This window comes from Pongo pygmaeus, chromosome 22 (genome assembly GCF_028885625.2).
Source record: "Pongo pygmaeus isolate AG05252 chromosome 22, NHGRI_mPonPyg2-v2.0_pri, whole genome shotgun sequence".
In the NCBI taxonomy this organism is placed as follows: Eukaryota; Metazoa; Chordata; class Mammalia; order Primates; family Hominidae; genus Pongo; species Pongo pygmaeus.
The window spans coordinates 45,960,869-45,984,782 of record NC_072395.2 but is presented as its reverse complement, the minus strand read 5'-3'; the positions used below and the strand labels follow the sequence as shown (position 1 = coordinate 45,984,782).

General features: G+C 46.8%; 1 long non-coding RNA gene across 1 annotated transcript; it reads left to right on the top strand.

Moving 5' to 3' along the window:
* Window positions 1-1,649: 1,649 nt before the first annotated feature.
* LOC129022641 (uncharacterized) lies at window positions 1,650-13,650 on the top strand. The gene is made up of 3 exons (XR_008496500.2): window positions 1,650-1,738; window positions 10,727-10,964; window positions 12,621-13,650. It is a non-coding gene; the product is annotated as an uncharacterized LOC129022641 (long non-coding RNA).
* Window positions 13,651-23,914: the final 10,264 nt, after the last annotated feature.

The following is a 23,914-nucleotide window of genomic DNA, read 5'->3' as shown; positions in this document are numbered from 1 at the left end:
CGATGAAAGAGGTTTTTTTTTGTAAGCCCGGTAGTTGTTCTGTGGATAATATAGCTGGATTTTCATTGTGTTTCTATGTTAGAAGTAAATCTTTAAAATAGATGACAATTTGCCTATTCCTGTTAAAGCATTTCTTCATTTGCTAACATAATGCGAGCCCCCTGTGGTCTGCGCTGCTGGTTCTGGGGGAACAGGGCAAAACAAGCTCTTCAGGTCACAGGAGCTTGGGCCAGATGGCTGGGTGGCTTTGCAGTCCGCGGCACGAGTCTCCATGGCTCCTGACCACAGACACTTGCCTGCCACCAAAACAAGGAAGAGCTTTCCTGCCCCACCTCTCTTTTCATATTTGGGGCCAGTCGGGTGGGGAGAAACCTTCTTACCACACGTGGCCTGTGTACTCTGGTCTGGTGGGGTAGCAAGGTCCTGCTGTGCACAGGTCAGGCCCTAGGTGTCCTCCTGCCCTCCACCCAGCCACTGACATTTTAATATTTAGAAAACCCGCCCCAAACAGGCAGCTCTTCCAGCGGGGGACCCTGCTTGCTACCAGGAAGGAGGGTGCATCGGGGGTACCTGACCCTCTGCTGTGTTTCTGCAGAAACATGCCACCCCCTTCAGAGTTTTGGCCAGGGATTGTCAACCTCTTGCCGTACCAGTGACTGCTATCACAGGAGAAGCACCTTCTCAGAATTCCAGGGGCTTGGCAAGCGATGTAGCCTGTTTTCCCTGCTTTGCCAATAGATTCTTCATTGTCCTGTTCTCCTTTGCTAAAGGGAGGTGGAGCAGTACAAAATTTTTCTGATTCAACATGTGTGGATTCCACATTAATTCTTTTTTTTTTTTGAAACAGAGTCTCATTCTGTTGCCCAGGCTGGAGTGCAGTGGCACGATCTCAGCTTACTGCAACCTCTGCCTCCCGGGTTCAAGCAATTCTTCTGCCTCAGCCTCCCGAGTAGCTGGGATTAATAGGCCTGTACCACCACGCCTGGCTAATTTTTGTATTTTTAGTAGAGACGGGGTTTCTCCATGTAGGGCAGGCTGGTCTCGAACTCCTGGCTTCAAGTGATCTGCCCACTTCGGCCTCCCAAAGTGCTGGGATTACAGGTCTGAGCTACCATGCCCAGCATGATTCCACATTAATTCTTACGCACACATTTTTGAGCCCATGGCCAGCCCTGACACACTGTCTTTATCCCATCGGATATAAGATGTAATTGTTCGGCTCACTGACCTGTTTATATTTGTTTATATATTTTTTCCTCACCGAGAGTCTCCCTGCAGGGGTCGGTCTTCGGAAGAAGATCCAGTGAGGACTCAGAGTATTGGTACCCAGGCTTGGAAAGGTGAGGCCCCTCTGACAGTTTCTCTACCTCAGCTTTTGTTTTCATTGGTCAATGCCGACATCATTTGGGATGAGTCACTCCTTTGATGGCAGTTTCCTCAGGGTACTGGGCTCTGCACCCAGTGCCCAGGGGCCCTGGTTCTAGTTGGCCTGGCCTCCGTCAGCAGTTTCCTGCTTGCCCTTGGGTGAGTTGTTTGCCTTGAATGGCTTCTGGGTGATTTTGAATAAGAAAAAATCTCTTTCCCCTTTAAGGCATATAAGAACTTTGGTCACAAGACAAAACAAAGGAAAGCTCTATTTGTCAGTGGCTGGGTGGAGGGCAGGAGGACACTCGGGGCCTGACCTGTGCACAGCAGGACCTTGCTATCCCACCAGACCAGAGTACACAGACCGCATGTGGTAAGAAGGTTTCTCCCCACCCGACTGGCCCCAAACATGAGAAGAGAGGTGGGGCAGGAAAGCTCTTCCTTGTTTTGGTGTGAACTTTGTTCACAGGGCCAGGGTCACCTGGGAGCTGGCTCTGGGCATGGCGGGGATCCCATGACCCCATTCTCCTCATTCTCTGGCAAACTGCCACACAGTGATAAGTTTCAGAACCATAAAAATGTGGCTAGAAGCAAGGATGTGGGCCCAGAGTGTCCCCAGAGCCACCATATTCAAGATGCAGGAGGGTTTTTACCTAGTTCTGATACCCCAGAGGAGGACAGAGTCCAAAGCCAGCTTATCCTTTTGGGTCACTCATCTCTGCTCAGAGGCCAGAGAGGAGCAGACACAGCCGTCTCCATTGCACAGAGGCTGGGGAGGGGTGAGAGGCTCTGTCTATGGGGCACCAACTCTGTGCGGTTAGACATTCAGCACGAGGCATAAAGCCTGTGTCTATGACCCCCTCTGCTCTAATGACGGGGCATTCCTTCAACAGCGAGAATTTGTGTGGGACACTTTTACTTCCTGCCAGGTCCATCTTATAAGTTATTGTTTCACCAGTGTATTCATATTATCTGTCCTGAATCTTTTCCTATTTATTAAGAAATTTTACTTCTGCACTTGTGGAAAGTTTATTTTTTAAAAACCTTTATCTACTGTCTTGACCCTTAAACTGTAAAGGTTTCCAAAATGGAAAACATGAGAGGGGAAAGTGAGATCTCATTTATTCGGGAAATATTTTTCTGAATACTCCATAAAACGTTCAAAAACATGGAAGGAGGGCTGACTTCAGAGTCCAAAAAGTTGGATTCTAATCCCACTCTCACTTTTCTAGCTGTGTGACCTTGGGCAAATTACTCAACCTCTCTGAGCTTCATTCTCTTTATCTATGGAAAGGAGAGAGTAAGATACGCTTCATTTCGTATATTATCCAAATTAGCATGTGTGAAAGAAGTTTGTCAAAGGTAAGAGACTGTATGTAGGTAAAGCACTGGTATTAGTAACAAAAACAAGATAAACGCACAAGAATGACTTGGGTCATGGTTGCTATGACTTACAGCTGATAATAAAATAGCTATGGGAAAAAAGTCATGTGCTTTCTAGATCACAGACAAATAGTTATATTTTAGTCGCAGAAGATATAGCCAAACATTCCACTGGCCCCAGAGTCCCTCTCCACCTGCAAGGTGGGAGGACAGCGTCTGGTCCGCTCAGGGCCTTTAAAAGCAGTGCTGACCAATTGGAAGGCAGAAGAGTCTCTTTCCTCAGTCTCATTGGTTGCTAGAGGTGTCAGTCATGGCCTGCCCACCCACCGCCCCATAATGGGCTTAAATGGCTGCTGTCTATGCCACCTGCTGATAATTTTTGACTGGTTTTCCTAACTTGAAAAGATGAGTGGGACCCTCTAAATTCTTCTTGTGGGGATTGGAATTGGAAGAGTGAGAGAATCAGTCAAGTGAAGGCAGGTGATGCTGCAAAAAGGACATGTAGGGTGCAGGGTACGGTGGCCCATGAGGGCCATGTGTGAATTGCAGGAATGAAGCCGGGAGGATGGAAGAGGAACCCAGGAAGCAATGGAAACACTATCTGGTGAAGGCAGCATGGGGGCAGGGGTGTCTCAACACCGAAACCAGCTCCAGCTTTGCCACAAACTGCCCTGGGGAGGGGAGCCCTGTGTCCTTGGCAGGAGACGCCATCCCATGGGCCAGGGTCACCTGGGAGCTGGCTCTGGGCATGGCGCGGATTTTTTTTGTAGATTTAATGCCGTCTTGTTTAAATAACTGCCGTTTCTGCCTCAGCATTTACAAGCGAACCTGCCTTTGTTCCATGGCCGTAGATCCCTACCCCAGTCTGCCGTGTTGAAAAGGCAGATCAGGGGTGTGGGCCGAGAGTGTGGCTGCTGAAGCACAAACCCCCCTGTTGCGGGGGTAACTCAAAACCCGAGCCTACCTGGGTGGGTCCCTGACTCCTCAGAAATACAGACTACACCGTGCTGTCCCTTCTGCATGAAGGGCAGTGGATAAATAAATTAGTTGTGTGATAATAACAATATAAATATTATTATAGCAACAATAACAAAACAATAGCTAATGCCTAGTATGCAGTAGACACCAGGCTCTGTGTTAAGTGTTTTATATCAGCCCTGTGAGGTAGATAATCCAAATATTTTACAGAGAAGGAAACTGAAGCCCAGAGATACTAAGTAGCAAAGTTCCCCAGCCAGTAAGTGTAGAGCTGGCCATAGTCGAACCCCAGAGCTCAGCTCTTGAGCACTACATTAGATGGCTTGTATTGTTGCAGAACCAACAAATCACAAACAATTAAAACCCCACAGATCGGGTACATCAAATCACTCAGCACTTCCATATTATATTTATTTTAGCCACAGACTTCTTATGCCGTGGTAAGTCCCTTAAGGGAAGGGATTAGTTTTTCTCTTTGGCTGTAACTCCCTCAGCCTTTGGCGTCAACACCTTCTCACAGTGGGCATCCAGGAAGTTTTGCTGGCCAGCTCTTCTTTCCTGCTCCCTTGTAAAGTTCATGTCCCCTATGCCAAGGAATATCAGCAGCCTGACAGTGAACAGTGACCGGGAAATGTATTTTTTAATTTGTGGTACCCATGGTACTTTAAAGTCCAAAAGGATTATGACTTTTTAGTTTTAAAAAACACAAATACCACTAAAGGGCATTCTGTAAAAACGAAATCCTCCTCTTTTCATCTTCTGGATGGCATGGCATGCATTCTTCTAGATAATTCTGTTTTTATTTTTACTTTTTTGACACAGGTTCTCACTTCGTTGCCCAGCTAGACTGCAGTGGCACAATCATGGTTCACTGCAGCCTCGACCTCCTGGGCTCAGGTGATCCTCCCACCTCAGCCTCCCAAGTAGCTGGGACTACAGGCATGCTCTACCGTGCTTGGCTAATTTTTGTATTTTTTGTAGAGATGGGGTTTTACCATGTTGCCCAGGCTGGTCTGGAACTCCTGAGCTCCAGTGATCTGACCACCTTGGCCTCCCAAAGTGCTTATAGGTGTGAGCCACTGTGCCCAGCCTCTTCTAGACAATTTTATATAGAAACATACAGATATAGATGTAGTTACAGGGCGTGTTATACATATGGTTCCCCATCATTCTTTTTAACCGATGCACTGTAAATTATTCAAACAGTGCTCTATTGATGGAAACTTAGGTTATCATGTTTCATTTTTGGGAATAATATTATAATCAACCCCCTTGTACATATGTTCTTGCACACTTTGAAGGAATAGCTCAGTAGAATATGGTCCCAAAAGTAGAATTCCTGGATCAGAGGGTGTAAACATTTTACATGTTGGTAGAGACTATCAAATTACTCTCTACAAAGGTTATTTTAACCTGCTTTGCCACCAACAATATATGAGAGGATTTGACCTTGCCCTCACATCCAAAATGTGTATTTCTAAGTTTAATTGGATTCTCATATGTCCTTAGCTAGACTTCTTATAGGTCCCAGATTCCCAGGGCTGCATTTGTTTGCGTGGTTGACTGTCACCCTGGGAGCAGTTTTCCTGCTGATATTAACCAGGATTGATAGAAATAATACAATGTAGGCAACAGCTTCCACATTTAAGCATTAAGGCAAAACCAAAATGAAACAAGCTAACAAAACAGAGGTGGAGATTTGTAAGTAAACAGTGAGTGTTTTGCATTCTTCCAAAAATATAAAGTCTAGAAGGTTTTCCATGTGGAAATTTCCACTAGTTTTGATATCCTGGGAATACTTTAAATTTCTACTGAAAATGTTTGGAGGAGTTACGTAGATGGTAACTGAAGCCATATCATCATGTCCTGTTAAATTGATTTACATACCTATCACAAGTTTGGACTGCCAAGGGCCCGTTACTCAGTTTACAGCTGGTTAAATATGGCATTTGTGATTTTTTTTTTTTTTTTGAGACAGAATCTCGTTGTGTCACCCTCGCTGGAGTGCAGTGTCAGGATCTTGGTTCACTGCAACCTCCACCTCCTGGGTACAAGCGAGTCTCCTGCCTCAGCCTCCCGAGTAGCTGGGATTATAGGCATGCATCACCACGTCCGGCTAATTTTTGTATTTTTAGTAGAGATGGGGTTTCACCATGTTGGCCAGGCTGGTCTCGGACTCCTGACCTCAAGTGATCTACCTGTCTTGGTCTCCCAAAGTGCTGGGATTACAGGCGTGAGCCACCATGCCCAGCTGGCATTTGTGACATTTTTACAAAAAGTTGTTTCCTAGGCTCTGGGTCCAGTTTGTGTTCTCTCAACTAACTGGGAAAAATCAGCTTTCATAATTTCAACCAAACAGCTTCATTTCTAGAAACCCACCAGTTGTAAGTGCAAAGATTACTCCTAAATTAATTGCAAGCAGTTAAAATCTTGGGATTAACTGGAACTGAAGCAAAAGGAAAGAAATCATTTCAAGATATCAAGCCATCCATATGACTTTATACTTAAGATACAGCAACTGTGCATTCTCATTTTTTAAAAACAAATGACTATGACTGCTACAGAAATAACAATAGACAATTCTGGCCATTTTCATGCCTCATGAAGAAAGCTCTACCTCAGAAATAGGAAGAGGATAAGACCACTAACAGTGCAGTTTCTAATCCAACTTTGCCAAATAATTTGGCAAGGGTGAATGCTAAATGGTAATGATGATAATAAATGTTACTTTTTTTTTTTTTTTTTTGAGACAGAGTCTCACTCTGTCATCCAGGCTGGAGTACAGTGGCTCAATCTCTGCTCACTGCAACCTCCGCCTCCTGGGTTCAAGCGATTCTTCTGCCTCAGTCTCCTGAGTAGCTGGGATTACAGGCATCTGCCACCAAACCTGGCTAATTTTTGTATTTTTAGTAGAGACAGGGTTTCACCTTGTTGACCAGGCTGGTCTTGAACTCTTGACCTCAAGTGTTCCACCCGCCTCGGCCTCCCTAAGTGCTGGGATTACAGGCATGAGCCAGTGTACCCGGCCAATAAATGTTACTATTATCAAGGGTCAATGTTTATTTAAATGAGTGACTGGTATTCTGGAAGCTGTTTTCTCACTGAAATTCCAGGAACCATAGAAACAGTGTTACCATTATCTGTTTTCATTATGGTAAAAGCTTCCATTTATTAAACCCTCACTATATATAAGGCATTATGATAAGCATTTCTCATCTATTTTCCAAATTTAGTTTCTGTGAAGAAGGAAATGTTATCCCTTTTTTACACCTGAGGATGGGTGCTGAGCAGTTAAGTAGTTTGTGTGAGATGACAGGGCTGGCAAAAGTTCACGCAGGAATTCACCCTCCGTTGTCCATCTCCAACAAGGTGCTGTGTGTGTTATATCTCAGGTGGCTCCGGCTGCAAAATGGTCCAATACCTGCTTGCATGGGGAAATCACTGAGAGATCGTATTTTATGAAGCATCCTGTGTGCAAAATGTTTTATGCATAGGGGTGGGTCAGGGTTTCTCGCTCTGAAAAACAAAACAAACAGGAATTGGAACAGGTGGAAGGCTTAAGCCGAGCCAGCTTTTTGGTCTGTTCTTCATGTCTCAATTTCTGTAATGAAATTTTCCCACCAAACAGCCACACAAATGCCTTGGTCGTGGAGACTGAATTGGGTCTTTTCCGGAGAATGACACTTCATCCATTGAAATGTCCCCTTTCTTGGACAGGGTGCTGGAGTGTGTGTGTGTGTCTGTGTGTGTATGTCTGTGTGTGTGTGTGTGTGTGTACTTGTTTGCCTCGTGAAGCGGGCATTCAGGTGGCGCAAGGCTGAGAGTGACTTGTTTGGCTATTTGTGAAGAAGCTGGCAAACTTGGGCCTTCTCCCTGGCAGGGAGGAGAAAGGGCCACTTGTTTCCGAAATATCAGCAAAAAGGCTGGTGCAGGTGGGGCCCCCATCAGTGAAAAGTTGTTGGAAGCAAAGGCTGCAGGTGCTGCCTCGGGAACACGGACGTGTGCTTCCTGGGTAGGGCGCGGGAGAAAGAGGACTGCCAATTGCCAAATAGAACCACACTGTTGTCCCAGGGGTGAATGAAAAAGATGTTTCAGTGCTGTGGACGGATCTGGATGGTTTGCCACGGAGGACAAAAAGTCTCCTATAAAATTCCATTTACATAGTCCTATCTCATTTGGGCTTTTGGTGACCAGATTCAATTGTGCTGGTGTCCCCTGTGCAGTGTGATATCATAGCTTCAGAGGAAGGCTTTATTTAGAGGTCACACTAGTTTGTCCTGGGGATGTAGTCATTTTTTGTGTCACGGACAATGTTTTACTGTGGAGATATGAGCCAGATGGCTCAGCCACTTGCAGTCCGGAGCTAAACAGTGTCTGTATTGTTGGCGAATAAACAGAATCTATTGTTTGCTGCTCATGAAACTCTAGTGCCCACCACTGTTTAGAGATGAAGTATTTAATAAATTGTTAGGTCTCGCTTAAAGAATCTGTAAAACAACATCTCAGAAGGACACAGGCCTCCAAAAATATAAATCTCATGTGTTCTTAAAAACAACAAGAACAACAACAACGTTTCTCTCCGGCTTTCTTCCTTCCCCGCCCCCTCCATCTCTTGAGGCCATTCACTTTTACAGTAGTGAAGGCTCTGATTTTGTTTCTTTCCCATGGCAATCCATATGCTAATATGAGCTGTAACCCTTGTGCGGGGCGGTGGGGGGACAACGTGACACTTGTGCTCGGCCCCCTCCAATTTTCTCACTCCCTCCAAGCCATGGCTACCTATTTGCCAACACTGAACAGAACAGTGGAGCCTTATGGGGTAGCACGTGTGTCACGGAAATGTGGTTTGGGGATGCGCTTCCTCCCTGCTTCCTGAGATGATACTCTGAAGATAAAAGGTGTAGTGTCTGGCAAGCTCCTCTCACATGCTGAATTGGCCTCACTCAGTGGGGAAATCTGCTCACTCACCCCAAACAACAACAACAACAACAACAACAAATAACACCACAGCACAGCAACCTGGAAGGACTGAAAAATATTTGTTTCCTTTTGCAGAATGAGTGTAGAGTGTCAGTTTCTGAGCATTTACCACTCTTGGCCTTCCCCATCTTTTTTTTTCCAGCATGCATCTTGTCTTTCTAAATAAAGCACACTTTTCCATTTAACTTCGCCCAGCTGTGGCTGGGTATATTGCAATGTCAGAAGTATTCGTTTCCTGCCTTAATTGCAGCCAGAGCCAACCTTGACTGGCAAGGAGAAAGCCACTGACAGGTTTGGGCTGTGTCCAGACCTCCTCAGACTTTCTGTCAGCCAACTGTTTGACAGTATATGCAAATACATGCAAATGCAGGGACACTGGCCGAACACCTGCAGAAAGTGACCATCTCCACTCAGGCTTGGCCTCCCCTGTAACTGGGGGTTTTGAAATGCTGCTTGGTCGCTTTCTGTCAGTTTATTATGCATTTGTCAGCAGAACGTTGGACTGATAAAAACACTCCTCTTTGTCCTGAAGAGCCGCAGAGCTCCATGTGGAGCTGCAAGTGCCAGGGCTAGTGGGATGGCTCCTGGCCAGCCCTTGTGAATCTTCCCCTCTGTCTGCAGGACCCGAGCGGCAGCATCCGAACTCTTGTGGGCTTGCCCGCATGGAGGAAGGCCTTCTGTTTCCCTGGGTGTAAAGATGTAGGCTTGATGGTGGGGCAACAGAGCGAAAGGCTGGCTCTCTCTAGCAGCTGGAACTTGGCGACTTTGAGGAATAATATGTCCTGGATTTTCAAAAGCCAAAGGAAAATCTGCCCGGGCTGTCAGGGAATTGGAAAGGGGGAGAGGGCCCGCCACCTCAAGCGGGAATGGAACTGCCAGCCACACACACCCCCTCCAGACTGTGGGAAGACAGCCAGGTGGCGTGACTCCGGCAGCCACTTGCCGCCCGGCCATCTCAGCTCCCATCTGCTCAGGCCTTCTCTCACTTCCCACAACTTCTCTCTTTAAGAGGTGCTAAGACCAGCCCATCAGCTGCGATTTAAAAGTGTATGTGAGACTTGTGTGTAGTTTTGAGTTTGGCCTTTTTGAAAGTAAGGCAGGTGACCTAAGTATCGTGGCTCTAAGACCGTGAAGATCGGTGGACCGGACCCAGATTCTGGGGTCTTCCTCGAGCCATCCATGAAGAAGTAAGATAGGGACACTGCAGACTGGTGTCCTGTGTGGTCCTTAAACATCGACCACCAGAACCGGGGGAAGCATTTTGCATTTCTTTGTGCAGCCAGGCTTTGGTTCTTCAGAGTAATAAGTCATTTGGGAATGGTTGTGCAAAACAGGCCTTCGAAATCTCCCCATCCTCTCTACTTAGAGGTTGGAAGCGCCTTGAAATCTGCGCAACTTCTTGTGTATTTTTGGGAACCTGAATATACACAACCTAAATATAGGAGCTTGGTGTCTTGAGTATAAATCTATAATCAACTCTGGCAAAATCTGAGGAGTAAGCAGGTATTGCTTGTAATGGAAAACCGGGCTGGGCATGGTGGCCTGTAATCCCAGCACTTTGGAAGGCTGAGGTGGGAGGATCAATTGAGCCTAGGAGTCAAGACCAACCTGGGCAACCATTTAGCAAGACCACATCTCTATAAACAGTAAAAAACTTTAGCCAGGTGTGGTGGTGAATGCCTGTAGTAGTTCCAGCTACTAAGGAGGCTGAGGTGGGAGGATGCCTTGAGTCCAGGAGATCAAGGCTGCAGTGAGCCATGATCAGGCCATTGCACTCCAGCCTGGGTGACATAGTGAGACTTTAAAAAAAAAAAAAAAAACAGCTGATATCAGTGTAGACTGCTGATCCAAGTCATTTATACTCCAAAATGGATTGTTCTTTGGCCTAAGAATCATTTTGCCATTCATGCAACTAACATCAATTAAATAATTGCCTACTGTTTCTTGTATATTAAGAGAAGTGAAAAATCATGGTGAAGTCTCTTGAAATGTTTGACCCTACAGTCTTTTCTCTCTCTAGAAGGAAGAGGCTGATCTTTGGGCTTTCCAAAAGCTGCAGTTCTGGGACCTGGGGGAAAATTGGAGTGCCTGGCTTCCACGCAGGCATAATGGCTCTCTGCAAGACCAAGTATGTACAAACATCCCTTGAGCAGCCCTGCAAGCCTGATGCTTCACCAATGGGCGCCCGGGCTTCATAACTGCTGAAAATCATGGTGTTGATTATCAGCACAGTGACGGTGCCAGGTACTGCGGAATCAGTGAGTTTTCTAATTATTGCTTTATTGCCAAGGGAGAAAGAGGGCAGCTTAAACTCCGAAATATATGTATTAGGTGCCTGTTAAGTACCCACAATGAGCATCTGCTGTTATGGATAAACTGAGGCACAGTGGCATCAATAGAAACAACTCAGGGCATACCGTAGACCAAGGCCATTCATTGTTAGCACTAGGACCCCAAAGCCCAGGTGCCAGTGCCTCCACCTGCCTCCTCTTAAATATCTCACACAGTACGTGCAATAAGAAAAACTCTTGCTGAGACCAAATATCCACAGAAAATCGGGGGGTCTGCATATCAATGATAAAGGTGATTTGAATTAGAAATATAGGAGGCTTCAAAAAGGGACAGAGACGTGATGGAGGAGGCCTCCAATCAGGCCCTCTGTTCCTTTGAGAATCCATGAGACTGATACTGTGTGTGGTTGTCATAACATCACCAAGGAACGAAAGTGGGAATTTCATCAACGGGGATTTTAGACATTTTCCTAACCCCAATGTCTGGCATAAGGGTGATTAGATCCCACTCCTCTGTTCAGAAGGCCAGTGCAATTTCTATGGGTATGGTACCAGTTTTGTTTTACTGATTGGAAAGAGAGTTTGATCATACTAGCTGTAATTCATAATGTATGGGCATCTCTTATGCAAATGAGCCCACTCTTTGCCTTAAAAAAAAAAAAAAGTCCGGAAAGAAATAAAATGCTACATAAATGGGACCGCTTCGTTTCTCTCCTGCTTGTTCTTTCCCTCTTTCTCTCTCTCTCTCTTTTAAAAAATAAACCGAAGGTAGTTGTATTTAAGCAGCTTTAATGTCCTTTCAGGGCTGCGCACAGGGTTGTGGTCACTCAGGCAGCAGTAACTTTGAAAAAATGACCCGTCTACACCCAAACAATAACAGAATCCCCCTTTTTATGTTGGAAACGCCCACGGCTTTCTGTGCATCTCCAGACTCCCCACGTAGATGCAACTGTTTGACCAGCCTTCTACTGAACAACTTAATTAAGCAAAAGAAAACGTGTCAGTTTCTGCCAACCTCACAAAAACAGAGCTGTGGGGGTAAAAAGGGTCGGCGAATTAACCCACATTCCTGAACGGGTTCACTAAAGCGAGGCCTGGCTTTGCAGCAATGCCAAGGGGAGCCGTGCGCTGGGTTGCCATTCAGATTTATCAAGACATATTGTTCTGTAGATCATACTGAACACAATTAAAGCTGCAGTACCTCGGGGGGCTACAGCTTGGGTGTGAGCTTAGCTTAACTTAAAAAAAAAAATCTTGTCACGACACGGTGCCTACCATTGACATTCTGCACAGTTACAGAGACAAAACAGTTCTATCCGACCATATGAAAACAGCAAGTTGTTTTTAGTTTTTTCCCCTCTTTAGTGTCCCTGCCCTCCCTCTTCCCCCATTTTCCCTCTCCATGAAAGCACATGCAATATGCAAAGCAACTGTATACTCTGCATGCAATTTGTACTAGCCAGACCCAACCCGAATTTAATCCTTTTTTTTTTTTTCTTTTTGTCCTGAGGGCGGGGAAGTGTCCCAGCCTAAATCCTTCTCTGGAAGCTGGGAAAGCAGAGGCCCCAGGAATCCTGTTTCCTAGCCAATTAAATTTAGTTTTCTTTTTTTCTTTTTTTTCAGGCTTGGATTTTGATTTTGCTTCCTTTATGTGAAGCCAGGAGGGAGCTTAGCGCCCAGCACTCCATGCCCCACCCCCACCACATCGCAGCCTCCCGCAGTCACCAGGAAAAGTGGGGGCTTTCAGTGGCAGCCAGAAGGAATTCAGAAACATTACATTTCATTTCGGGAAGAATTGGATCAGCACCAGTTTGGTGTTGAGGTCATGAGATTGTGGCATTTTTATCCCAAATTTATCCTCTTTTGGTCTCTCTCAGTGTGTGTGTCTGTAGGAAGTCATCGTGTAGAATTATGCTATGAAGAAAGCATGCCACACTTATTCAGTTGCATCGTCCCACATTCTGGCTCGGGAGACGCAGGCTCAAGTCAACCTGCAGCTGCCTAATTTTGCAGGGAAGCAGCTATCCTGATGTTTGCAGGTTGGAGGCCTCCAAGTGACACACATCAGGAAGAAATGGGCTCTCCAATCCCAGATGAGCTGAAACACAAACGTTTTCTGAGGGAACAGTCAGGAGTCCTATCTTTCTGAGCCCTTTTCGATGCAAGCAACCATTGATGAAGAAGCATTTATGCTTGATACCTATGCCGGTGTTCTTCGGTGTGGAGATATTGTCAATGAAAGATTCAAAAGTGGTTCAATTATCAGAAGACCCTATGTGTTTGCTTTTGACCAGCTTTTGTTTGCTCTGTCACTCAGGGAGAATATAAACAACTTTGGCGAGGTAAGATGGAAAAACATTAGCCCATATGGAAATGTTCGACGGACAAGTGAGGGGACTTGGCAGAAGTTTGGCTTAGAAGATGAATGATAGAGCCCCGGGCAGAATGCAATAGTGGCAATAAGCATGCAGTCTTTGCAGATGTGCACTGAAGGCTACAGGCTACTGTGTCTTTTTCTTCTGGCTCCTCTCTTGAGCTTCTGACACTGCGCAGAAAGTGGGTCGGTCCTCTGAGAGGCTTGAAAAACGCAAAAGTTTACCACCAACTGGTGGGAATACATGCAACACATGCATAAAACAGAAAGCATCAGTGGTGAAATGCAGCCTGCAGTTTCTCTCCGACAGTTATCCAGATAGTTCATCTCAAAATAATGATTTTGCCATAAACATACAGATATTGCAGGCAAAAGCCATCACAATTCAAAAGCCATAACAAGAATGGCTTATTCTTTTAATGGGTTCCTTGTTATCTACAGAAAATGATCCACATGTCCCATTGAGGTGCTCTAAGATCTGGGACTGGCTTATACGTTTATCTTTTTTGCCGAACAATTCAGGCTCCAGAGGGGATTTTTCTTTTTGGTCTGAGGGGTGAAGCTTATCTGGTCGGCAGCTTTTGCAAACTCCAGCCGCTCAGTTGAGCTCATTCCTCTGAGGTCTCTGTGCTGCCCCAGAATGGCTCTTCTGGGGCCTGACGGAAAATCTGAGCTGAGCGCTTTAAGTAGACACAATGCCCCAGAGAGACATCCGATCCTCAGGGCGGGTGCACCAGCCACCTGGGCCCCTTACTCTGCCTGCGGTCCCACTCCTGGCCTTTGCTCTGGGATTCCTGCTCTCTGGGATGCCTGGACTTGTCTCCTTCTGTCCCCGGGATAGGAAGCGTCATTTTTGCCGAGGGCCCAGGGATGCTCTTTGTGTTTTCAGGGGTTCAAGTCTCCTCTCTACCGTTTCCCTGTAGTATGATCTTAGGCAAATTATTTAATCCCCCCATACCTCAGTTTACACATCTGTAAAAATGGGCTAATAATGGTATCCAACCTCAGGGAGCTGTTGGGAGGCTTAAGTGGGTTAATTTATGCAAAGGACTTAGAACCCTGCCTGGTGCATAGTAACAATTATTATCTCCCCTGTTAGTCTTTAAACTCCTTCAGGCCTCCAGCATTGCTTTATTTATTGCAGCAAAAGTTCCAGGAGTAAATAATCCCCAGACTGTCTCCCCTGTGTTGGGCATGGCACAGGGCAGGTGTAGACTTGGCTTGCAAACCTTCCTTCTATTGATGTGGGCTCAATACCCTTGGCTTTCCAACCAAGTCAGAGTGCCAGTCCCTGGAAAGATTTCCCATGACAAATGGCAGCAGGAGAAAGGCTGAATTCGATAAGATCCTTCTTTCACCTTGTTGGCGCTGCAGGGAGAGGGAGGAGGGGCAAAGACCAGAGGCCGTTAGAGCCCAGGGGGACTTAGAGCTGCCTCACGCCCACCGACCCTCCAACTCCCTCACTCCGCGGCGGGAAATGGGGCTCAGAGACATACAGTGACTCACTCAGGGTCACACAGCAAGGGCTGGGCCTAGAACTCTGTCTTTAACCTCTTGCCTGTTTGTTTCTTCTGGGAACCACCATCACATTCAGATGGCAAGGTCATAAGGAACGCGGCATTCAACACAGCCTTAACTTACTCAAATGTTTCCTTTCATGAACTTCAGGCTTAAAATAACTCAGACGAGGTTTAACGTACCGCTGCAATGTAAAGAGACACTGATAGGCCCCTCTCCCAAATGTGCGTGGGTGTGTGTCTTATACACACAAGGACCGTTTGGACATATCTAAGGGTTGTGATACAGCCGGGCAGTACCAGAGGGGCAGAGCGACAGCCACGTGTGCAAGGCACTGAACACCTGGACCCCAACAACCCTCTGCACCCGCAGCTCCAGGCCCTCATCCTTGCTCCCTGGCTGCCCCGGAGCCCACCCGCCCTGGAGCTGCCTAACCCTCGATTAGCGACTGGGAGGTTTCCTAACAAGCCCAAGCTTGATGGGAGCCTCTTGTTGGGTGAAATTTATGACCGGGCACTTCCTCCGAGAGACTTCCCACGTTGAATTGTTGAACGCTTCTGACCTTACCGCCCCAAACAAGGGAAGGGTGGGGAGGGGAGGAGGGGCGGGCGAAGGCTTCGGGGAGAGGGAGGCGCGGCTCAGCCAGATGTCCCGGAGCGGGAGGTGCAGAAGCCGGGAGCGAGGACCTGCGGGCGCCGGAGCGCAGGGACTGGGTCGCCTAGGGCGCACGGCTGTCTGCTGCGGAGCGCGCCACCCAAGTCACCACTGGCGGCAGATGGACCCAGGCCTGGAGTTGGGGTGGTGGGGTGAGAATCTGCCCGGGCCCAGCTTGTCCCATCAGAAACGCCCTCCGAGGAAGGAAAGAATTGCTGAACCTGAGAGAGATGGGATGGGTCTGTTGGTTTCTAGGTCCCTCGTGTGTTTTGTAGACGCTCCTTCGTCTGCAGATGGTATTTGGACAGGCTCCTCTTCCACTATCTACTCTCATCTTCAGCTAAAAGAAAGTCCCGAATCCGTTTCATGGATGGTCACTGCTACTCATTTCTTCCTCTTGCTTGGGGGAAGGACAGACGCAAGGTGAAGGGAATCTTGGTTCACAGCTTCCCAAACTTGGCTGCATATTGGAATCACCTAAGGAGTTTAAGAAATATACTGATGCTGGCTGGGTGCGGTGGCTCACGCCTGTAATCCCAGCACTTTGGGAGGCTGAGGCAGGTGGATCACCTGAGGTCAGGAGTTCGAGACCAGCCTGACCAACATGGAGAAAACCCGTCTCTACTAAAAATGCAAAATTAGCAGGGCGTGGTGGCACATGCCTGTAATCCCAGCTACTCAGGAGGCTGAGGCAGGAGAATCGCTTGAACCCGGGAGGCGGAGGTTGTGGTGAGCCGAGGTTGTGCCACTGCACTCCAGCCCGGGCAGCAAGAGCAAAAATGTGTCTCAAAAAGAAAAGAAAAGAAAGATACTGATGCCGGGTCCCACTCCCCCAGGAGTGTGATTTAATTGATCTAGGATGAGGTCTGGGCATCTGAGTTTTAGAAGCCCTCCTGGTATCCTAATGAACCAGCTCTCCACAGCCAGCTGGCATGACATTTAGGGTGTCACTCGACATTAAACATCTGAGAAGCAGGTTTAACTTCAGGCTTACACTTACAGATTAATAAAATGGAATTTTTTGACTAGTGGCTCATCTAAGCAGGGCAGCCATTTACTAAAATAACTTTGTGCTAACTAGAATGTTCTTTATGGGGGAGGGGAGCAAGTTGCCTTTCCCATGACCAGTGTAGTCTGATGCATCAACTCATTGTGGGCCCCTAGGTCTTGGGCTAGAGGTACATCCTTAACTGGGTCCTGCACCCTGTGGCCTGGACTCCCTCACCAGCTTCTTCTAGAACCCCATGGGGTTCCAGCCACACCATGGGATGCATACACGCTTCATCTAACTGATAACATGCTCATTGTTTAGCATTTATGTTAGACAATGCTTCCCCCCATGGCAGCAGCTCCAGACCTCCCAGACCATGTCAAATCTTCCTGTTATGTGCTCATCATTCTAGTCCTACTCCTACACAGCCATGATTGCATAGAAATCCAGTGAAATATGCCTTCTTTACTCATTGCTACAGCTCTTGAGCCATAGTAGGACCAAAATAAATATTGGTCAAACTATGAAGACGCGCCACTCTTATTGCTTAAAAACCACTTTTTGGGATCTAGTGTTGCATTCACGTGGATTTTGTTGGCTCAGCCTTAGGGCTGGTGCATAGATATTCTGGCAAAGGAGTTTGGCTCACTGGTTTGCTTTGCTGCATGGTGGCTGTTCTGTTGTTAATGGTACTTTATGGGTTACTTTGTGCCTCCGTGAACTCAACTGTAAAGCCAGCAGGGATTACAGAAAACCCATGGGACTTCAAGGAAGAGGAGTGTTACAGTTGTGAAATGCCGTGAACATGCAAAAGTTTTATACACATGATAGAAGTTTTCACGATTCTTTCATGATGGGCATTTCCTAGCAAAGTGTCAATAGCGTACTTAAAATGTTTAAGTACACTGTACCCAGAAAGCTGGGTGCAGTGGTGTATGCATGCAATCCCAGCTACTTAGGAGGCTGAGATGGGAAGATCTCTTGAGCCCAGGAGTTCAAGACCAGCCTAGGCAACATAGTGAAACCCATCTCATTAAAAAAAAGAAAAAAAAAAGTTTACAAAAAGGATAATCATTAAAGTTCAAATACTATAATCAAAGTAAAATAAAAGGAAACTAAGGTTTCTTGAATATTGACAGTATGTCCAGTACTTTTTGTATATGATGCCATGTAATCCTAACAATATACCTATAATATAGGTTGGTTATTACCATTTCACAGACACAAAAGTGAAAATTCAGAGAGATTCAGTAACTTGCCCAACACATGGCTAGTAAGGGGTGAAAATGAAATTTGAAAACAATTATCCCAAACTTCCTACTCCATACCACTTCCCTTTTAAAAAGAAAGAATCTTGAGGTGATGGAACTCTAGATTGCCATTTGGTGATGATACCTGCATTTTGGCTATTTCTGTGTTGTAGAGAGAAAATAATCCTGAAAAAGTTCCAAGAGAGATACCAATGCTTGTAAAACAAAACAAAACAAAACACAAAACCTTGGCATAACACCCAAATCTTATTTTCTTTGAAATTCTCTTTTTTTTTTTTTTTTTGAGATGGAGTCTCGCTCTGTTGCCCAGGCTGGAGTGCAGTGGTGCAATCTCGGCTCACTGCAAGCTCCACCTCCCAGGTTCATGCCAGTCTCCTGCCTCAGCCTCCCGAGTAGCTGGGACTACAGGCACCCACCACCACGCCCCGCTAATTTTTTTGTATTTTTAGTAAAGACGGGGTTTCACTGTGTTAGCCAGGATGGTCTCAATCTCCTGACCTCGTGATCCACCCCCCTCGGCCTCCCAAAGTGCTGGGATTACAGGCGTGAGCCACCACGCCCGGCCTCCTTGAAATTCTTTGATCAACAGACTAAGGAACTCAGCACCTGCATCCAGATAGAACAGAGAGTTTTTCCTTTGCAGCCTAGAGAGTGATCAAAGTCTTTAGGCCAGAGTCACTTGAGATCAATAGACCCAATAAAGAACAACCTAGCACAGAATTGGACTATTAGCATTACTTGGAAAAAGTAGACTAATATTTCTTTACTATGTGTAACGCATGAGACACAAAATTAGAAGTGTAAATTTTATTTTATTATTCCATTTAGAATTAAGCCAACATATACATTATTCTGTATCTATCTACAATCGGGCCTGATCATATCTTTTTCTTGCTCTTCTCTCTGGTGACACCTTTTCAGATAGATTTTTTTAAAAACCTTTGACAATAATGCCAACATTTTCAGATCTATTTAAATCACAATTTTGAATTGTATTCTTCCTTAGGAATTCCATTTCATGTATCTCTTTGTCATTTTCTCACCCCCCAAAACTCCTTTTTTAAATTTTGTAACCATTATGTGATTTTATTTACAGAGATTGTAAGTCAGTTGGTTATACCGTGAAAGGATGGCAGGCATTCTGAGTCTGACAGTGATTTAAGGGTTTTCCATGAATTATCTTTTCTTGTGAAATCAAGATCCAAGAAATATCATAAATCCTGGAGTTTCCAGCCACTAGGTAAATCAAGATAGATCATTGGATAATGGCCCTAAAAGGATCCTAATCACGGAAATGGGAAACATTTTATTAAAAATTCAGACTCCATCCTCTACTGGGTTTCTTAAGCCTCAAGATACCCATAGCATCATTTGTACTCTTCAAAACAAAGAAAAACAGAATGAGGCTTTCTTGCAATGGCAACATCATTTTGAATCTGATCCAAGGGGAGTGAGAGGGAGATTGTGGCGATGACTTTCCTGGCTGGCTAGATGGGTGGTAGTTTGGTCCACAGAAATGGGGGAAGATGGAAAGGGCCCAGGTTTGTGGGAGAAATGATCTTGAACTTTGTTTTGGATATTTTGAGTATAAGCTGCCTTTAAAACATCCAGCAGGTGTGGGCTAGGTTGTTGGATACCTGATCTCTGAAGTTGGAGATTAGCATTTGCAAGTGGTGGTCACGTAGACTGCAGTTTGAGCCCCAGCGAGGAGACTGCCCAGAAAGAACTAGAGTGAAAAAGGAGGGATCCTGAGCTCGAATATTTACATGCCCTGTGGAGAATCAACTTATGAACAAAAGCCTGAGAAGATGTAGCCAAAGAAGCAGGAAGAAAACCAGGAGAACGTGGAGTTACAGAATTCAACACCATACAATACGACAGTTAGGCAGGGCGGGTTATTACTGGCCAGTTCTGCTGGGGAAGATGAAGGCTGCAAAGACCCTTGGATTTAGCAGCCTGGAAGCACGTGGGCCACTTAGGTGGAGGGTGCTGTGTGGGCAGGGAGGAAATGGAGGCAGGAAGTACAGATAATACAAGGAGAAGCTCGCCCGGGAAGGATGGAAGCTGCTTGCTGGAAGTGGAAGTGAGGTGCAGGGAGAGCATTTGCTTTTTTTTTTTTCCCGATTTTAAGGTGGAAGAAAACGCCTGTGTTTCAATGATGGGGGAGGGTTCCGCAAAAGCAGGAGATGTTGAAGCCAGAGAAGACAGCTAGGATGATTTGCAGGTGCCTCAGGAAATGGGAGGGCTGAGGACTCAACCAGGTGGCGTGGCGTCGTTTGACCTGGGCTGGAGGAGAAAATTCCATTCTTATGGAAATGGAGGGACCCAGGAGAGGCTAGGGCAGAGGCAGGAAAGTACTGGGGGCTGGGGATGGGAAAATGAGGACGTTTTTCTCTGATGGCTTCTATTTTCTCTACTAAGCAGCAGAAAGGTCATTTGCTGAGAGTGACAGGGAGGTAAGGGGCAGTGGTTGACAGGCAGCAGAGAAGGTCATGAAAGGTACCGCAGAGAGTGAGAGTGCTCGCTGAGCAGTGAACCATTTTAGGGTTGCTGGCAGAGTTGAGAGGTGGGCAGATCATTGTAAATCAGAACCCCGATCAGATTCATGCTCAGCAGAGTGTGCCTTCTTGGGAATAAACCCAGACAACTTGGTGCCTGGTTTTCGAACACTCCTTGTCCCCAGGCGATAACGGGTGAAATGGTGGCTTCCAGGAAGACATGTCCCTGTCTCAACCCCTGGAACCTGTGAATGCGCCCTCATTTGGAAAAAAGAATGCAGAGATAAGCAAGTTAAACACCTCAAGATGAGATCTTCCCAGATCATCCAGTTGGGCTCCAAGTCCAGTGATAATTGTCCTCATAAGATACACACAGAAGACAGACACAGGGAGAAGAGAAGAAAGACCTGTGAAGGTGGAGGCAGAGATTGGAGCGATGTGGCCACAAGCCAAGGAATGCCAGGATCCACTTCCAGAAGCTGGAAGAGAAAAGGAAGCATCCTCCCCTAGAGCCTTCGGAGGGAGAGAGGCCCTGCCTTTTGCAATTTGCACTTCTAGAACTGTGAGAGAATACATCTGTGTTGTGTAAGCTACTAAATTTATGGTACTTTGTTATGGCAGTCAAAGGAAACTGATACACAGCCCTTTCCATGGCACCCTCTCCTATAGCTTATGGGTCAGCCCCCTTCCTGCTCCCCACTTCCCTACTTTTGGGGTGGTTCTTCAACCCTAAGCCACGCTTCCTTTGAGAGAGGCTGTGGCCTATGGCCTGAAGTCCCTGCTGGCTCCTGGCTCCTGGTTTCCTAGCTATGTGACCTTGGGCAAATTCAATTGCAACTGGAATAAAATAGCTACTGCCCGCTCCTGGAGATTTCCTGAAGGGATCAGTCAAAACTGCTCCCGCATTTCTTCTCTGTAAAATTTGTTTGCGATTTCTGCTCTAAATTCCCAAGCTGCTCCTACCTCTTCGTTGCCATTCTCCTTCTTGGGGCATCATTCGTTTCAGAGGTGCTGAAGAGGCATTTCTTTGGACCTCCCTGGCTCTGGGTGCTCAGTGCAGCTTCCCAGGGACTCCACTATGTGTGCCTTTGATGACAGCGTCCTTTTAGAAACCACAACACAGAGAATAGTACCTTGCCAGGGTCTCCAAGGTTGTTGCTTTGTCTTAAGAGCAAGGTTGATCTTCCACAAAAAGCACCAGGAATGGACTTGACTGCTCCTTCATTTCCTTTTTCTTTCCAACTCAATTTCTCTCTCTCTCTCTCTCTCTTTTTTTTTTTTTTTTTTGAGAAGGGGGTCTTGCTCTGTCTCCCAAACTGGAGTGCAGTGGCACAATCGCAGCTCACTGCAGCCTCAACCTCCTGGGCTCAAGAGATCTTCCCACCTCAGCCTCCCAAGTACCTGGGACTAGAGGTGCACACCATCATGCCCTCCTAATCTTTTGATGCTTTTTTTTATAGAGAAGGTCTCATCATCTTGTCCAGGCTGGTCTCAAACTCCTGACCTCAAGTGATCCTCCCGCCTCAGCCTTCCAAAGTGTTGGGATTATAGGTGTGAGCCACCAGGCTGGCCTCCAACTCCAGTCCTCTTAAAACTCTCTCCCAGAGCACTGAGAGTGCTTCATGCCTAGCTTTGTGGGTATGGTTTAAATCTTGGGCCAAAAAGCAAAAATTTCAGAGCCCCAGCTGGTGTGCCCCGCAGGGGTCACAGGTGTGCCTGAAAACCTGCTCCCTCAACTCCAGTGATCAACTTGCACTCAGAAGTCCCACATCCAAGCCAAGTGGGACAGTCGGTCACCCCGTCCTCAGCCTGAGGCCAGGTCTGTATGCTCTGCAAAAGTCATGTTTCTCTATGTGCTAAGATGGGGGGAGAAAAAACCCCAACCTTCACCTCCACCTTTTTCTAGTTACAAAGAAGGCGAATTTCGGTTGGAGAGTGGCCCTTCCCTTTTGTGACTTCATCCCTCTGCTCTCTTCCCCCCAGGGTTGTGGAAGGCAGCATCAGGGCTCTTTTCTTTCTCTAAAAAAGTTCCATCTTTTCTCATTGTAATAATAATACATGATCATTGTAGATGCTTTACGCAATAAAAAATGTAAAGAACTAAGTTAAATTCACCAATAATTTCACCAGCCGGGGTGATGATAATGAGGATGAAGATGATGAAAATGATGATAATTAGCACTTATTGACTGTTTTATGTGGCGCTGTTCTAAGTTTTTATAGGTAGTAAAACACTTAATCTTCAAAAGAACCCCCTGCTTTTTTTTCTTTTTTCTTTTCGAGGTGGAGTCTCACTCTGTTGCCCAGGCTGGAGTGCAGTGGCATGATCTCAGCTCACTGCAACCTCCACCTCCCGGGTTCAAGCATTCTCCTGCCTCAGCCTGGTGAGTAGCTGGGACTACAGGTGCATGCCACCACGCCCGGCTAATTTTTTATATTTTTAGTAGAGACGGGACTTCTCCATGTTAGCCAAGATGGTCTTGATCTCCTGACCTCGTGATCTGCCCGCCTCAGCCTCCCAAAGTGCTGGGATTACAGGCGTGAGCCACCACGCCCAGCCAAGAACCCTTTTTTTACTGGTGGGAAACCAAGGCACTGAGAGTTTAAATAAATTGCCCAAGGCCTTAAGGTTGCTATTTGATTTTCAGACCCATATTTTAAACTGCACAGCATGCCTCAAGATACCAGAGAACTGCACTGGGGCTCTGTCTTCCGCAGTTCCTAAATTATGTCCTGCCAGAGCCCTGGCGTCCTTTGGGCCACACTCAAGTGTCCTAATGAAAAATGGATGGCTGTGGTCTTTGCCCCCAACTCACTGAGACTGTTGAGGGCAAGGAAACAGCCCCCACCCCCCTGCTTTTTTCTTGCTCAGTTTTACTTCCAAGCTCTGTTTTCTTAAATCTTCGTAGTCGTGGACACATTTATAAACTCAAATGTGACATTAAACGGCATCTAATTTGACACTAAATAGTATGCTTAGTAGTTTTTGGTATCATTAAACTGTGTTTCTTGGGGTTCCACAAAGAGCCTGCTGACCTCCCCTCCCCCTAGCAGTAGGCTGGAGGATGGCGCCTCCCCGCAGAGCCTGGAGCGTCCCAGGGGCTTCTTCTGGGACCTGTCCTCCTGCTTCCCCGCTCCTTTCAGGCCGCCCTGCCACCTGCCCGGCCTGGGGGATGAATGGGAGCTGTCAGCCTCTGGGCAGAGTTATGGAGGCCCACGGGCCGCTGGTTGCCTAAGGAACCGGCCCAGGCGCCTCTCATCCCTCGGGCGTCCTCGCTCCCAAGTCCCTTCAGCTCCCACTTGAGTCTTTGTCTCTCTCTGGACACCCCAGGCCACAGGCCGAGGTTAAGATCCTGCCCCTGGTTCTGTTGTTCTCAGTGGGTGCCGCCTTCTCGGCCCCCTCCCTGGCCCAGATGACAGCACTTAGTGACCTTTCACACGAGCACTTCAGGCCTTTGTGTGGGGCAATTGGTCTTCCTGCTCTTTCTGTAAGCGGACATGGATGACAGCATTACAACTGTCAGCCCGCTGGGGCGCAGCGGGAGCCATGGGCCGGCAGGGCAGCCCGGGTCCACGCGGCGGCAGTCACAGCCGCAGCCGGGGCGGATAGA